We start from the raw sequence: 15,243 nt of genomic DNA on the forward strand, positions 1-15,243 counted from the left end.
TCACCTACTTAGAACTTCGGGGGATGTTAATATTTAAGGGTGCTTTGGAATGTCCTGTTAAAAATTTGGGAGGCATATATTTGTGTTTATAAAGTACATTAAGTAAAAAAAGAATTTCTTTAATTCCACTCATGTTTTCAAGACTGCCATCTGTAGAGAAAAATGTGTCTGTTGCACACTCTTCCTTTAACTAGCTAACTCAAATTGATTCAATAGGAATTATTTCACAATTCTGTAAATTGTAAGTAATTTGGGAACAGGTAAGTTTGACTTGTGTGATAGAGGTTTGATTGTTTTCCCTCCTTTTCTTGTGGAAAAAAAAATCAGTTTTGCCTCTGCTTGCAACTCCTTTCAATATTCTAATGGAAGACATTTTCACATATTGAAGTATGGGGAGGTCATTCTGGCTTCTAGGTGATTTAACTTGGATTTTATGCTCTGTGGCCTATCAAACATATATTATATATCTGTTTTGCCATCAAAGAAAATGGTATAGTGACCAGAAGTTTAAAGTGTCCATAAGAATTAAATGCCTCCCTTCCTAGGACACCAATGCTTGAACTCCTTTGATGATAAGACTCCCTTCCCAGGTGTCAAGACCATACCAACTTGCTGTGTATGTGCTGATCTGCTTTTTTTTTTTTTTTTTTAAGTTGAAGGAATGTATCCCTGATGATTTGTTTGATATTCTTTGTTCTGACAAGATATAAAACTGTATGGAAAACCATGCTTCTCTAGAGCAGTTCTTCAGAGTTATCTGAGTGGCTGTGTCCTGGGTTATAGTCTTCAATTTGGCTAAACTATAACTCTTCTCTATTCCTATTACAGTTTGGTTATTAATTATTTACACTGATGATTCTTGGGGTAGTTGGCAGGATATCAGAAAAGCTGGCCTGAGGTCACCTGTATCCTACTTTGGGCTGGTGCTTAGTACCAAGCCCCTTGAGGACCCTCATCCCCCCCCCACCTCTGCCTCACAGCACTCTTTAGATGTTTTGGTGAGTTTTCCCTGATATCTGGATATCCTTTTATTAAATGATAGTCCATAACTTTTATTTGAGCTGTTATCTTAAAATCTGTAGTCTTAAGCAGGTAACAGTTCATTTCCTACGTGAAAGGAACCTAGGGAGAATTCCTAGACAGAAGACATAGGGGGAAATTCCTAGGCAGGGACTAAGGGGAAATTTCTAGGCAGGAAAGACCTAGAAGAAACTTTGGAATGAACTAGGTTGGCTGATTTTTTTTTTTTTTTAAAGTGTGGCTTAAAATCGGAAAGATGTATATGTTATAGTAAAATTAAACTTTTTTTAAAAATGAAAAACTATGCTTCTAAAGCTTATCAACTCATGGACAGACAGCCACCCACTGAACTGTTGGCTTCATGTACAATTGATGTGGAGCCAGTACTTGCAAGTACTTAAATATGTGTGTGAGTCGTTCAGTCGTGTCCGACTCTTTGCGACCCCATGGGCTGTTATAGACTGTAGCCTGTCAGGCTCCTCTGTCCACAGAATTCTCCAGGCAAGAATACTGGAGTGGGTAGACATTCCCTTCTCCAGGGCATCTTCCCAACCCAGAGATCAAACCTGGGTCTCCTGTATTGAAGGCAGATTCTTTAACATCTGAGCCACCAGGAGAGCCCCATTGGCTCAATTAATAGAACCTAAAATTGAAAATTTTAAAATTGAAATTCTCCAAGCCAAGCTTCAGCAATACATGAACCGTGAACTTCGTGATGTTCAAGCTGGTTTTAGAAAAGGCAGAGGAACCAGAGATAAATTGCCAACATCTGCTGGATCATGGAAAAAGCAAGAGAGTTCCAGAAAAACATCTATTTCTGCTTTATTGACTATGCCAAAGCCTTTGACTGTGTGGATCACAATAAACTGTGGAAAATTCTGAAAGAGATGGGAATACCAGACCACCTGACCTGCCTCTTGAGAAATCTGTATGCAGGTCAGGAAGCAACAGTTAGAACTGGACATGGAAAAACAGACTGGTTCCAAATAGGAAAAGGAGTACGTCAAGGCTGTATATTGTCACCCTGCTTATTTAACTTCTATGCAGAGTACATCATGGGAAACGCTGGACTGGAAGAAACACAAGCTGGAATCAAGATTGCCGGGAGAAATATCAATAACCTCAGATATGCAGATGACACCACCCTTATGGCAGAAAGTGAAGAGGAACTCAAAAGCCTCTTGATGAAAGTGAAAGTGGAGAGTGAAAAAGTTGGCTTAAAGCTCAACATTCAGAAAACAAAGATCATGGCATCTGGTCCCATCACTTCATGGGAAATAGATGGGGAAATAGTGTCAGACTTTATTTTTTTATTTTTTTGGGGCTCCAAAATCACTGCAGATGGTGATTGCAGCCATGAAATTAAAAGACACTTACTCCTTGGAAGGAAAGTTATGACCAACCTAGATAGCATATTCAAAAGCAGAGACATTACTTTGCCAACAAAGATTCGTCTAGTCAAGGCTATGGTTTTTCCTGTGGTCATGTATGGATGTGAGAGTTGGACTGTGAAGAAGGCTGAGTGCCGAAGAATTGATGCTTTTGAACTGTGGTGTTGGAGAAGACTCTTGAGAGTCCCTTGGACTGCAAGGAGATCCAACCAGTCCATTCTGAAGGAGATCAGCCCTGGGATTTCTTTGGAAAGAATGATGCTAAAGCTGAAACTCCAATACTTTGGCCACCTTATGCGAAGAGCTGACTCATTGGAAAAGACTCTGATGCTGGGAGGGATTGGGGGCAGGAGGAGAAGGGGACGACAGAGGATGAGATGGCTGGATGGCATCACTGACTTGATGGACGTGAGTCTGAGTGAACTCCAGGAGTTGGTGATGGACAGGGAGGCCTGGCGTGCTGCAATTCATGGGGTCGCAAAGAGTCGGACACGACTGAGCGACTGAACTGAACTGAACTGACTAAAAATTGAAAAAAGAAGGTGGGAGAGGGAAGCCTTTTAAACTCAAGGAAGAACACTATGAGATCTTTCTGTGTGTCTATCTGGATGTATGTGTATATCTGTGTGTATTATAAATATGATATGTTTCTATCTCCAGATGATATTATATAATTTATAAAAGAGCTGTATTTACTTGATTTCAGCATAAGCACCTACAAATCAAATGTTTCTAAATGTAACAAAAAACTAATCTCCAAGGTGACAGAGTAGAAGGATATGTGCCTTCTATTTTGGTGCCAGAGCACCAAAATCACAATTAGCTGTTGAACAACCATTGTCAGGAAGATGCTGGGACCTACCAAAAAATATACCCCCAATCCAAAGACAAAGCAGAAGCCTCAACAGGATGGTAGGAGGGGCAAAATCATGATAAAATCAAATCCCATATACCTGCCAGGTGGGTGACCCACAAACTGGATAACAATAATACCAAAGAAGTTCTCCCGCTGTTATGAAGGTTCTGACCCCTACATCAGGCTTTCCAGCCTGGGAATCCAGCAAAGGGACTGGGAATCCCCAGGGAATCTGACTTTGAAGGACAGCAGAATTTAACTACAGGACTTCCACAGGACTAAGGGAAGCATACTTCACTTTTGGAAGGCACAGACAAAATCTTGAGCTCATCAAGACCCAGGGGAAATGCGCAGTGACCCCACAGGAGACTGAACTAGACATTGCTGGTGTTGGAGGGTCTTCTGTGGACGTGTGGGTCGGCAGTGACTCTCCATGGGGATGGGGGCACTGCAGCAGTAGTCCTGGAAGGTGCCCCTTGGTCTAAGTCCTCTTAGAGGTCTCCATTAACTCTACCACAGAGCCTGTTAGACCCCAGGGCTGGGTCACCTAAGGCAAAACAATTAACAGTGAGGGAGCACAACCCCACCCATCAGCAGATAAGAGCAAGACCCAGTTTTTCCCTCCACCAGTCCCTCCCATCAGGAAGCTTACACAAGCCTCTTAGCCTTCTCCATCAGAGGGCAGACAAAAGAAGCAAGACGAACCACAATCCCGCAGCAACTAGAACAAAAACCACAACACAGAAAGTTAATCAGAATGAAAAAGCAGAAGGTTAGGTCCCAGATGAAGGGACAAGATAAAATCCGAAAAACAACTAAATGAAGTGGAAACAGGCAACCTTCCAGAAAAAGAATTCAGAATAATGATCAGATCAGTCGCTCAGTCGTGTTCGACTCTTTGCGACCCCATGAATCGCAGCACGCCAGGCCTCCCTGTCCATCACCAACTCCTGGAGTTCACTCAGACTCACGTCCATCAAGTCAGTGATGCCATCCAGCCATCTCATCCTCTGTCATCCCCTTCTCCTCCTGCCCCCAATCCCTCCCAGCATCAGAGTCTTTTCCAAGGAGTCAACTCTTCACATGAGGTGGCCAAAGTACTGGAGTTTCAGCTTTAGCATCATTCTTTCCAAAGAAATCCCAGGGCTGATCTCCTTCAGAATGGACTGGTTGGATCTCCTTGCAGTCCAAGGGACTCTCAAGAGTCTTCTCCAACACCACAGTTCAAAAGCATCAATTCTTCGGCACTCAGCCTTCTTCACAGTCCAACTCTCACATCCATACATGACCACAGGAAAAACCATAGCCTTGACTAGACGAACCTTTGTTGGCAAAGTAATGTCTCTGCTTTTGAATATGCTATCTAGGTTGGTCATAACTTTCCTTCCAAGGAGTAAGTGTCTTTTAATTTCATGGCTGCAGTCACCATCTGCAGTGATTTTGGAGCCCCAAAAAAATAAAGTCTGACACTGTCTCCACTGTTTCCCCATCTATTTCCCATGAAGTGATGGGACCGGATGCCATGATCTTCGTTTTCTGAATGTTGAGCTTTAAGCCAACTTTTTCACTCTCCACTTTCACTTTCATCAAGAGGCTTTTGAGTTCCTCTTCACTTTCTGCCATAAGGGTGGTGTCATCTGCATATCTGAGGTTATTGATATTTCTCCCGGCAATCTTGATTCCAGCTTGTGTTTCTTCCAGTCCAGCGTTTCTCATGATGTACTCTGCATAGAAGTTAAATAAGCAGGGTGACAGTATACAGCCTTGATGTACTCCTTTTCCTATTTGGAACCAGTCTGTTGTTCCATGTCCAGTTCTAACTGTTGCTTCCTGACCTGCATACAAATTTCTCAAGAGGCAGGTCAGGTGGTCTGGTATTCCCATCTCTTTCAGAATTTTCCACAGTTTATTGTGATCCACACAGTCAAAGGCTTTGGCATAGTCAATAAAGCAGAAATAGATGTTTTTCTGGAACTCTTGCTTTTTCCATGATCCAGCGGATGTTGGCAATTTGATCTCTGGTTCCTCTGCCTTTTCTAAAACCAGCTTGAACATCAGGAAGTTCACAGTTCACATGTTGCTGAAGCCTGGCTTGGAGAATTTTGAGCATTACTTTACTAGCGTGTGAGATGAGTGCAATTGTGCGGTAGTTTGAGCATTCTTTGGCATTGCCTTTCTTTGGCATTGGAATGAAAACTGACCTTTTCCAGTCCTGTGGCCACTGCTGAGTTTTCCAAATTTGCTGGCATATTGAGTGCAGCACTTTCACAGCATCATCTTTCAGGATTTGGAATAGCTCAACTGGAATTCTATCACCTCCACTGGCTTTGTTCGTAGTGATGCTTTCTAAGGCCCACTTGACTTCACATTCCAGGATATCTGTTTCTAGGTCAGTGATCACACCATCGTGATTATCTGGATCGTGAAGATCTTTTTTGTACAGTTCTTCTGTGTATTCTTGCCATCTCTTCTTAATATCTTCTGCTTCTGTTAGGTCCATACCATTTCTGTCCTTTATTGAGCCCATCTTCGCATGAAATGTTCCTTTAGTATCTCTGATTTTCTTGAAGAGATCCCTAGTCTTTCCCATTCTGTTGTTTTCCTCTATTTCTTTGCATTGATCGCTGAAGAAGGCTTTCTTATCTCTTCTTGCTGTTCTTCAGAACTCTGCATTCAGATGTTTATATCTTTCCTTTTCTCCTTTGCTTTTCGCTTCTCTTCTTTTCACAGCTATTTGTAAGGCCTCCCCAGACAGCCATTTTGCTTTTTTGCATTTCTTTTCCATGGGGATGGTCTTGATCCCTGTCTCCTGTACAATGTCACGAACCTCATTCCATAGTTCATCAGGCACTCTATCTATCAGATCTAGGCCCTTAAATCTATTTCTCACTTCCACTGGAGAAGATGCAAGAAATGTTTGCCAAAGACCTTCACTTTCACTTTTCACTTTCATGCATTGGAGAAGGAAATGGCAACCCACTCCAGTGTTCTTACCTGGAGAAGCCTGGTGGGCTGCTGTCTATGGGGTCGCACAGAGTCGGACATGACTGAAGCGACTCAGCAGCAGCAGCGGCGGCAGAAGAACTGAAAAACAAATATATGGAGATGAACAATACACTAGAAGGAATCAATGGCAGAATAAGGCAGAAGATTGGAAAGGTAACCCGGAAGAGAGAATGGTGGAAATCACTGCTGCCAGACAGAATATAGAAAAAAGAACGAAAAAAAATGAAGCAACCTAAGAGACCTCTGGGACACGCCAACATTTGCCTTACAGGGATCCTAGAAGAAGAGAGAGAGACAAGACCTGAGAAAATATTTGAAGAGATAATAGCTGAAGACTTCTCTAACATAGGAAAGGAAGTAGTCAACCAAGTTCAGGAAGTACAGAGAGTCTCCTGCAGGATAAACCCAAGGAGGACCACACTGAGGCACATAGTAATCAAACTGACAAAAATCAAAGACAAAGATAAAATATTAAAAGCAACAAGGGAAAAATTACAAATAACATACAAGGGAACTCCCATGAGTTTATCAGCAGAAATTTCTCAGCAGAAATTCTATAAACCAGAAGGGAATGGCATGATACATTTAAAGTGATGAAAGGGAAGAAACTACAACCAAGAATACTCTACCCAGCAAGGAGCTCATTCAGATTTGACAGTTAAAGGCTTTTGCAAATGCCATTTGTCATCAAAACTAAGGCTTGCACTAAAGGGACTGAACCCAAGTATTAGGGAAATGACTTTCACACAAAGGCGAAGACAACAGAATCTGTAATGGTTATGGCACTATAGATAAAGTCCATTCTACCTTCGTAAAAATGAACCCTTCATTGTTGAACTTTTGCCGTCCTGATGTCCTTGGAACATGACTACGGTCTGCTCCCAAATCAGAGAAATTAAGATGGGTAAACAATAGCTATGAATTAAACAATTGAGGCTATGGGAAACCCAATACAGCTGCTCGGATTTTCCCGGTTCCCTGGCAAGCCACATTTTTTGCTTGATGGGTTAAACTCTTCCCTTGCTGCAAGCCTGACGTTCTCATAGTGACAAAGAAACTGTTAGAAAATGTATTTTCCATGTGGAGTATGCTTTTTCCGGTGATCAAGGCACCTACTTCACTGGGAAAATCATACTTGTCTTCTTTTTTATTCTATTTATTTATTTTTGACTGTGTTGCACAGCTTGCAAGATCTCAGTTCCCTGACCAGGGATCTAATCTGTGCCCCTTGTAGTGGAAGCAGAGAGCCCTAACCACTGGACTGCCAGAGAATTTCCAACATAGGAGTCTTAAAAAAGACCTCATAAACTTCTTAAAATCATTACTGTCACTATCATCCTCAATCACCAGACAAGTTCAACAAAACTAAAGGAAAAACTAAACTCAAGAAGGAAAAAAATCAGCTACATGGGATTTGACTAACTGGTAAATATGATTATGATTTTTGTGACTTTTTGTCTGAAATACTGCTGACTTCTAATCTTTGTTTTCCAGATATAAGGGAACTTTTCTCCTTAAACTAATTATGGCTTATAGCAATTTGGTAAATTATACCTTTATAAGCAGAATTCATGTATGGATGTGAGAGCTAAACCATAAAGCAGGCTTAGCACTGAAGAATTGGTGCTTTTTAACTGTGATGTTGGAGAAGACTCTTGAGAGTCCCTTGGATTGCAAGATCAAACCAGTCAATCCTAAAGGAAATCAGTCCTGAATATTCATTGGAAGAACTGATGCTGAAGCTGAAACTCCAATACTTTGGCCACCTGATGCAAAGAACTCATTGGTAAAGACCCTGATTCTGGGAAAGGTTGAAGGCAGGAGGAGAAGGGGACAACAGAGGATGAGATGGTTGGATGGCATCACCGACTTGATGGACATGAGTTTGAGCAAGCTCCGGGAGTTGGTGATGGACAGGGAAGCCTGGTGTGCTGCAGTCCACAGGGTCACAGAGAGTTGGATATGACTGAGTGACTGACATGACTGAGCGACTGAACTGAACTGAATTGAAGCAGAATTAAAGCACTTTTCATCTGATCCCTCCAGAATTTAGAAACTCCTAGGTTCTCAGCAGTCTTTCCCACAAAGGCTAAATGGTTATAAGATGCAAGAAAAACTGACTTTTTAAAAGATCTATCTAGTTGGCTCCCCCCAGGAATAGTCAATTTTTCCACTTTGCTTCATAGACAATTATCTGATTTATTGTCATAGTATGTATTATTATTCTTTCCCTAGAGGAGCCTGGTGGGCTACAGTCCATGAGGTCGCAAAGAGTCAGATACGACTGAGCGACTAAGCACAGCACGTGTTAAAAGTAAAGTCCCTGGAACACCAATGCTGGTACTCCTTTGATGAGAAGATTCCCTTCCCAGGTACCAAGGTCATACTGATTTGCTGTGTGCATGCTGATATTCGTTTTTGTTTTTTTTTTTTAACCTTGAAGGAATGTATCCATGATTTGTTTGATGTTCTTTTGATCTGAAAAGATATAAAACTGTGTTTTTCCAGAGAAGTTCGTCAAAGTTATCTGAGAATTTTCTCAGAGTTATCTGTGTCTTGGTTGGCTCAAATATAACTCTTTTTTATTCCTGTCATAGTTTGGCTATTGATTATTTGCACTGGCAGTTCTTTTTAATCAGACAGATCGTGCTGCTTTTTCTGAACTAGCTGAACCATCTATCTTCACTGAATGAGCTAAATAAAACCTTTAACATGAGTTCAAATGCACTTTTATTTTATTTTATTTTTTCAAATGCACTTTTATACCTGTGTGAATCATGGTTTTACCTTTTCTGGTGAACATTTTCTTAATATTTTAAACTTTTAACGCATACAAATATATATTTGACATAATTGTAGTCATAGTCTTTATACATTTTTTTTCACTTACTATTATCAGGAAAAAAACTTTTGTATACTGCTGTAAAACTTCATAACGATTGGGAGTTTTTTTGGTTGTTGTTACATAAGTGATTCTACTACAGCTTTCTTCCCTATTCTCTAACCATTGAATATTTAAGTTATTCAACCTTTATTTATTATTGTTATTATTCGACCATGCTGTGTAGCATACAGGATCTTAGTTCCTCAATTAAGGATTGAACCCAGCACCCCTGCAGCGGAAGCATGGTGTCCTAACCACTGGACTACCAGGGAATTCCCAAAACAACTTTTGAAAAGCAAAGATTCTGCATTTGCTTAACTCCTCCTGAAATTCTTGAATTTGACTATCATTACTATTTTTTTAAATAAATAAATAAGTGTTTTTTTATTTGTCTATTTGGCTTTGTCAGATCTTAGCTGCTGCATCCTGGATCTTCGTGGCCTCATGCGGACTCTTTCGTTGCGGTGTATGGACTCTAGCTGTGGTGAGCAGGCTCAGTAACTGTGTCACAAGGGCTCCAGAGCACGTGAGCTTCAGGAGCTGCAGCACGTGGGTTCTCTAGTTGTGGCACAGAGGCTTAGTTGCTCTGTGGTATGTAGATCTTACTTCCTTGACCAGGGATGGAACTTGTGTCCGTCCCCTGCATTGCAAGGTGGATTCTTAACCACTGGACCACCAGGGAAGTCCCTCATTACTATTTTTACCATATAAAATGATATCAATGTGTAGGTGAGAGGACTCCATACTATATACTCATTTCACACACATACATGGGTACATAGTATGGAGTCTATAAAAGAAGAATTAGTGGGAAATGAGTATTCCAAACAATTTGAAGGAAAATAAAAAGGTAACTCTGACTATACAGGATCCTTTCGCTACATGTAGTGCCTTCAGTGTGGGAGACCCGGGTTTGATCCCTGGGTTGGGAACATCCCCTGAAGGAAATGGCAACCCACTCCAGTATCCTTGCCTGGAAAATTCCATGGACGGAGGAGCCTGGCAGGCTACAGTCCATGAAGTTGGACACGACTGAGCAACTTCACCTCACTTTAGTGCACTTACAAGTGCGTGCATCTGGTGTCTCCAAGGCACCCAGCAAGCTGCCCTGCACACATAAAGTGTTCAAGTAATGTGCCTGTTATTTCCTCTGCAGTCAGGGCCACTTTCTATGGAATTTGTTTCTAAAAGCATCTGCACCAAAAAAAAAAAAAAAAAAAAAAGGGTGCCGTAAAAACAATCATGAATAATAGCTCCTTTCAGGGAAAGCTGTTTCCCCCAGAAGGCAGAGGGAAGATGAGAAAAGACAAAATAAAAACAGAAGCTGGAAGCTCCATTGCTCCTGGGCAAGCAGCCCTATTCCCTGGGCCTCTCTGAGCCCCATCAGATACATACCAAAACGGAAGACATCAGAAGAGGTGCTGGACAGCAATTTCGGTTACTATTTCACCAATAACAGTACTAAGAAGTGTGTGAAGGAAGGAGCAGTTCTCTATGAAACCCTGTAAGGCCTTGGCCAAGGCATCATATTCTTCTGGGCCCCTCTTTTCCACATCTGCAAACAAGAGATCTCTTCTGATTTAATAAGACTTCTGTGATTGGACATACCTCTATAATATTTCCTAATACATTACATCATTTCTATTTCCTACTTCATCCCTGGTACATAGGGATGTACATGGTACATATACCAGTACTTTCTTTTGATTGGCACAAGCAGAAGGGGCTTCTAGGCTGGATCTTGGGTCAGGGGACCAAAAGCAGGACACTCTATCTTTTTACATTAATTACTTAAAGGAAGTGTCTCAAACTGGGAAACAGAGTGTGTGTCAACTGTAAATAAACTTCTGAGGGTTCTGTTATTGTCTTTTATTTATTTAGTCAGGTGGGTGCCTTAGGAACAAAAAGACAGTGCAAACAAACAGCTTCAGACCTATATTTTTTCACACACTCTTGCTTCTTAGTTGGAGTTCAGAGGAGGGGACATAGTTTACATTTTTGGAGGACTGCAAGGACCCTCTAACACACTGCTTTAACCTTCACACCTAGGCTCAGGAAACCCCAGTGTTTGTCATGTGGGTTTTCCTGCTTCTGGTTTGTCTGCTACAAATCGCTGATGCTCAGATTTCTTGGCTGTCACTCTCTGGCCCTGGAGGGGATGCCTGAGGGGGTTGAACCCTGCTTTGCTCTCCAGTGGGGGCAGCTCTACTGTTCACCCTGTGTTTGTTCCTGTCATTACCCCTGAAAGGACAGCAGTGCCAGGCTCTGGCCTATTAGCTCCCACTGCGGCCAACCCTCTCATAAATAACCCGTTGTCAGGGATTTTAATGGAAGCCCTCTGGAAGCTGTAAATCTTTGTAGCTCCCTCCTGCATCCTCTCTCTCATTTCCATCACAATATTACTCCAGAGGGACCAGAGACCAAAGCGTGAGCTTGCCAGAGCAGATTGGTAGGACACTGGGGAAAGAAAGAGGCGGAATGGGGGAGGGGAACAGAGCTGGGACAGTTGGTCTTAGGGAAGCATCTGTTGGGTGGCCAGTTGATGATGGTCACCTGGATCCCCAAGGCCCTGGAGAGGGGGAAGGGCAAGATGGCCTAGGGCCACCTGGTGGGAAGAGGGGAGAGAACAGGATGGCAGAGAGGCTTGTGGAAGGGTGCACCTTGGGCCCTCCAGTGTGAATTTAAGCACCAAGTAGCAGGATTTTAGTGTCTGCTTCAGGTTATGCTATGCCTTTGCCTCTAGCCTCCTGCTTGAGCAGATCAGCAGGTAAAGGGGTGGTGTCCTGGGTTGGCAGGAAAACTTTTCCTCTACCCATTTAGGTCTGAAAGGTAACAAAGTTTTTATGTACACCAGAGCATTCAGGAGTGAGTAACTACCCCAAATAGCTAGGCATTAAGGTTTAGACATCAGTTTAATAAGAGTGGGGGTGATTAGGGATTCAAAGGATGGAAGTCTCTAATGAGACTTGTTTACACAATTTTTTGGAATGTCCAAGAAAATGGACATTCCAAATGGCTGGGTGGTGCCTGCCTGACTGGAGATCTTCCTGGATGGGTGGAGGGGGTTGCCAGATTGTGACCACTGGTGTTTGGAAAACTCTGGTTTATTTATATCAGGGAAGTTCAAATTGGATTTCTTTCTGCATCGGCTGTAGCCCAAATACTTCCAACTTAAAAGTAAAAACTCTCCTGAAGATTTTTTTTTTAAAAGTCCATTCACCTGCTGTTTCTCTAGTATTCTATCACAGCATGGCACGAAGTCCTGGGTACAAAGTTCCCAGTGAACCTGCTAAAATTTAGCTCCTGGACTAACTACAGCATGCTTCACATCACAGATGTGGATTTTGTCTTTTCCCTTAGTTGTTTTGACCACAGGTTTTCTTAGGAGGCCTTCTCCTTCTTACATGTCTCCCCTCAATTGCTGGAAAAGAAAGTAATGATCCAAGTCTTACATAAATCATACTCCTTGGGACTAAACGATCTTTTTTTTCACAGGAGCAGCTACATTTCAGTGGCATCAAGTCAAGCATCTGGAAAATTTTCAAGAAGGAAGAGGGATGTATATCCCTCCTCGGTTCAATCTGTTAAGGGAGTTTCTCAAAATCGCTATGATTCAAGACTTAAAATCAATCCTTTGTTCAATCTTTCACCAATCTGAATTAACCCAGGCAAAAACAGCTCTGTGCTGTGCTTAGTCTCTCAGTCGTGTCCGATTCTTTACTGGCTGCCAATCCTTTCCAGGCAGGACTCTAAGCTCAGACAGGTGGAAACTTTAGGAAACCACAATTACCTGAATCCAGTCACTACTCTGATTCTCCACCTGAGAACAGTCAAGGTGTTGTTTTGAGAAGTCAAAACCCCTGAGCCCTGGGCGGCTCTTTCTTATTGGCCAGTTCAGTGGCGGGGTCAGGGCCCCCCCTACGGCCCCCCCTCCCACCCTCTGAGGTATCATGATTCAATAAGCCTGAGCGGTTCGTCACAGGCTTGTGATACCCATTTTACTGCTAAAGAAGCTAAGTCTCAGGTCACGTCGGCTGTCCGAGGTTACACAGGAAACCTGAGATCTCGACTTGGGTTTCAATCTAGCCCTCTCCGCTCGGTGTTTCCTGCTCCGGGTAGTGGATGTTTACCCTCTACAGAGTGCCTAAGGCCCAAGGCTCCCTTCGCTCGGACCGACTAACGCCCCTGGAGCTCCAGAATCAGACGTTCTGATTCGCTCCGGTCCCCGACGTTCAAGCCGCGCCTGCGCACGACGCCCGGACGGCGCGGGCCGGGTCCGCCAAGGACCCGGGGGCGGGGCGGACCCGGGAGGGCTGGGCGGATCCGGTAAGGCGGGGACCCGCGGAGGGCAAGCGGTAGTTGCGCCTCGCGCGGCTGGAGCGCGGCCCCGCGTCCCAGCGTCCTCGGCGTCTCCCGGGACGACCTCGGGCGCTTCTCTCCGAGCGGTTAACTGGATTCGGGAGGCTGGGGGCATGCCAACTACCGAAGGGGCCAATCGAAGCCCTGGAAAGCCCTATATGCAAATAGGGGGGCCGGGTGGACCCCAAATTAGGAGCGGCTAGGGTTGGGGTTAGGGGTTGTCTGGCAGCCAGAGGGAGCGTGTCTCCGAGGAGGGGACCCACGAGTGTGGTTGCGAACTATACGGGCGGCAAGCGGGGGCGAGACGGGGGAATAGGAATTGCGGGTAAGAGCGCCCCAAAGCCCGCTGCTGCCCCCAGGCTGCGGCCTCCTAGTGCCTCGCCAGTGAAAACCGGGTTCTACATGTCCCCCTCGTCCCCCACGGTGCCCAGTTTCCCAAGGCCACCCCTCTGCCCTTCCCTGGTGGCATTCTGTGGCAAAAGCCTCCCGCACGCCCCTGCTTTCTCTCGGTTCTCCTGTAGCCCACCTCTTCTCAGCAGGTCTAGGTATCGCTTGCCCTCTTCCACGCCCCATACTCAGTTCATTGCTGAAATATTCTCACTCCCTTTTCTCATCCTCAGGACCCCATGCCAGTACCTTTCTCACACACCAGCCATTCTTTTCCCAGCTCCTCACTCTTTCCTAACCTACCTTTCCTCCCAAACCTGGGTCGCCCTCTGTGCGCACCCTCACTTCCTGCCCTCCCTCGATTTCCCCAAATCGTTGCCCCCAGGGAGCTGTCCCTGAGATACCAGAGATCCCTGGGAATCGCACAGCTCTGTCCCTTTCCTCATTCCTCATCCTCGGATCCTTCTCCTGACCACCTTTCTTCCTTTGTCTGAAGAATCCTTACAGAAAGACACTCTGTTTCTCGTGGCAGCGCAGCCCCCTGCAAACAACCTACCTCCTTTCCAGCCCTCTGCAAATAACCTACCTCCTTTCCAGCCCTCTGCAAATAACCTCGGAGAAGGCAATGGCAACCCACTCCAGTACTCTTGCCTGGAAAATCCCATGGGCAGAGGAGCCTGGTAGGCTGCAGTCCATGGGGTCGCTAAGAGTCGGAAACGACTGAGGTACTTCACTTTCACTTTCATGCATTGGAGAAGGAAATGGCAACCCACTCCAGTGTTCTTGCCTGGAGAATCCCAGGGACAGGGGAGCCTGGTGGGCTGCCGTCTGTGGGGTCACACAGAGTCGGACATGACTGAAGCGACTTAGCAGCAGCAGCAGCAAATAACCTATCTCCTTTTTCTTTCACTTCTAGGCGTTATTTTTCACCTTCCTGAAGGAAAACCCTTCTAGGCTTGAGGAAAATTCTTTGGGACTTGAACCCTAGGGAAAAACGTAACATTTATTAATAGGAATGAACGTGGGAAGGGAGTTAACAGTTTACTAAACCCTAGTATGTGCTAGGCACTTAAGTTATTTATTGTGTATACCAGTGCCACAATTACATTTTCATTTTACAATAGCCCTTATTTTGAACCAAACATTACTTTAAGAGCTTTAGATATATTAACTCACGTAATCTTTAAAGCAACCTCATGAGGTGAATATTATTTTCATTTTACCTACGAGGGAACTGAGGTACAGAGAGACTCACTCATCCACAGTCACGCTTCTGTTATAGTAAGTGGTAGAGGTGGGGTTTGGATCCAGAACCAATCTGTCTTTGCTAGTTGCTGCTG

This window comes from Bos indicus x Bos taurus, chromosome 19, assembly GCF_003369695.1.
Source record: "Bos indicus x Bos taurus breed Angus x Brahman F1 hybrid chromosome 19, Bos_hybrid_MaternalHap_v2.0, whole genome shotgun sequence".
Lineage (NCBI taxonomy): Eukaryota > Metazoa > Chordata > Mammalia > Artiodactyla > Bovidae > Bos > Bos indicus x Bos taurus.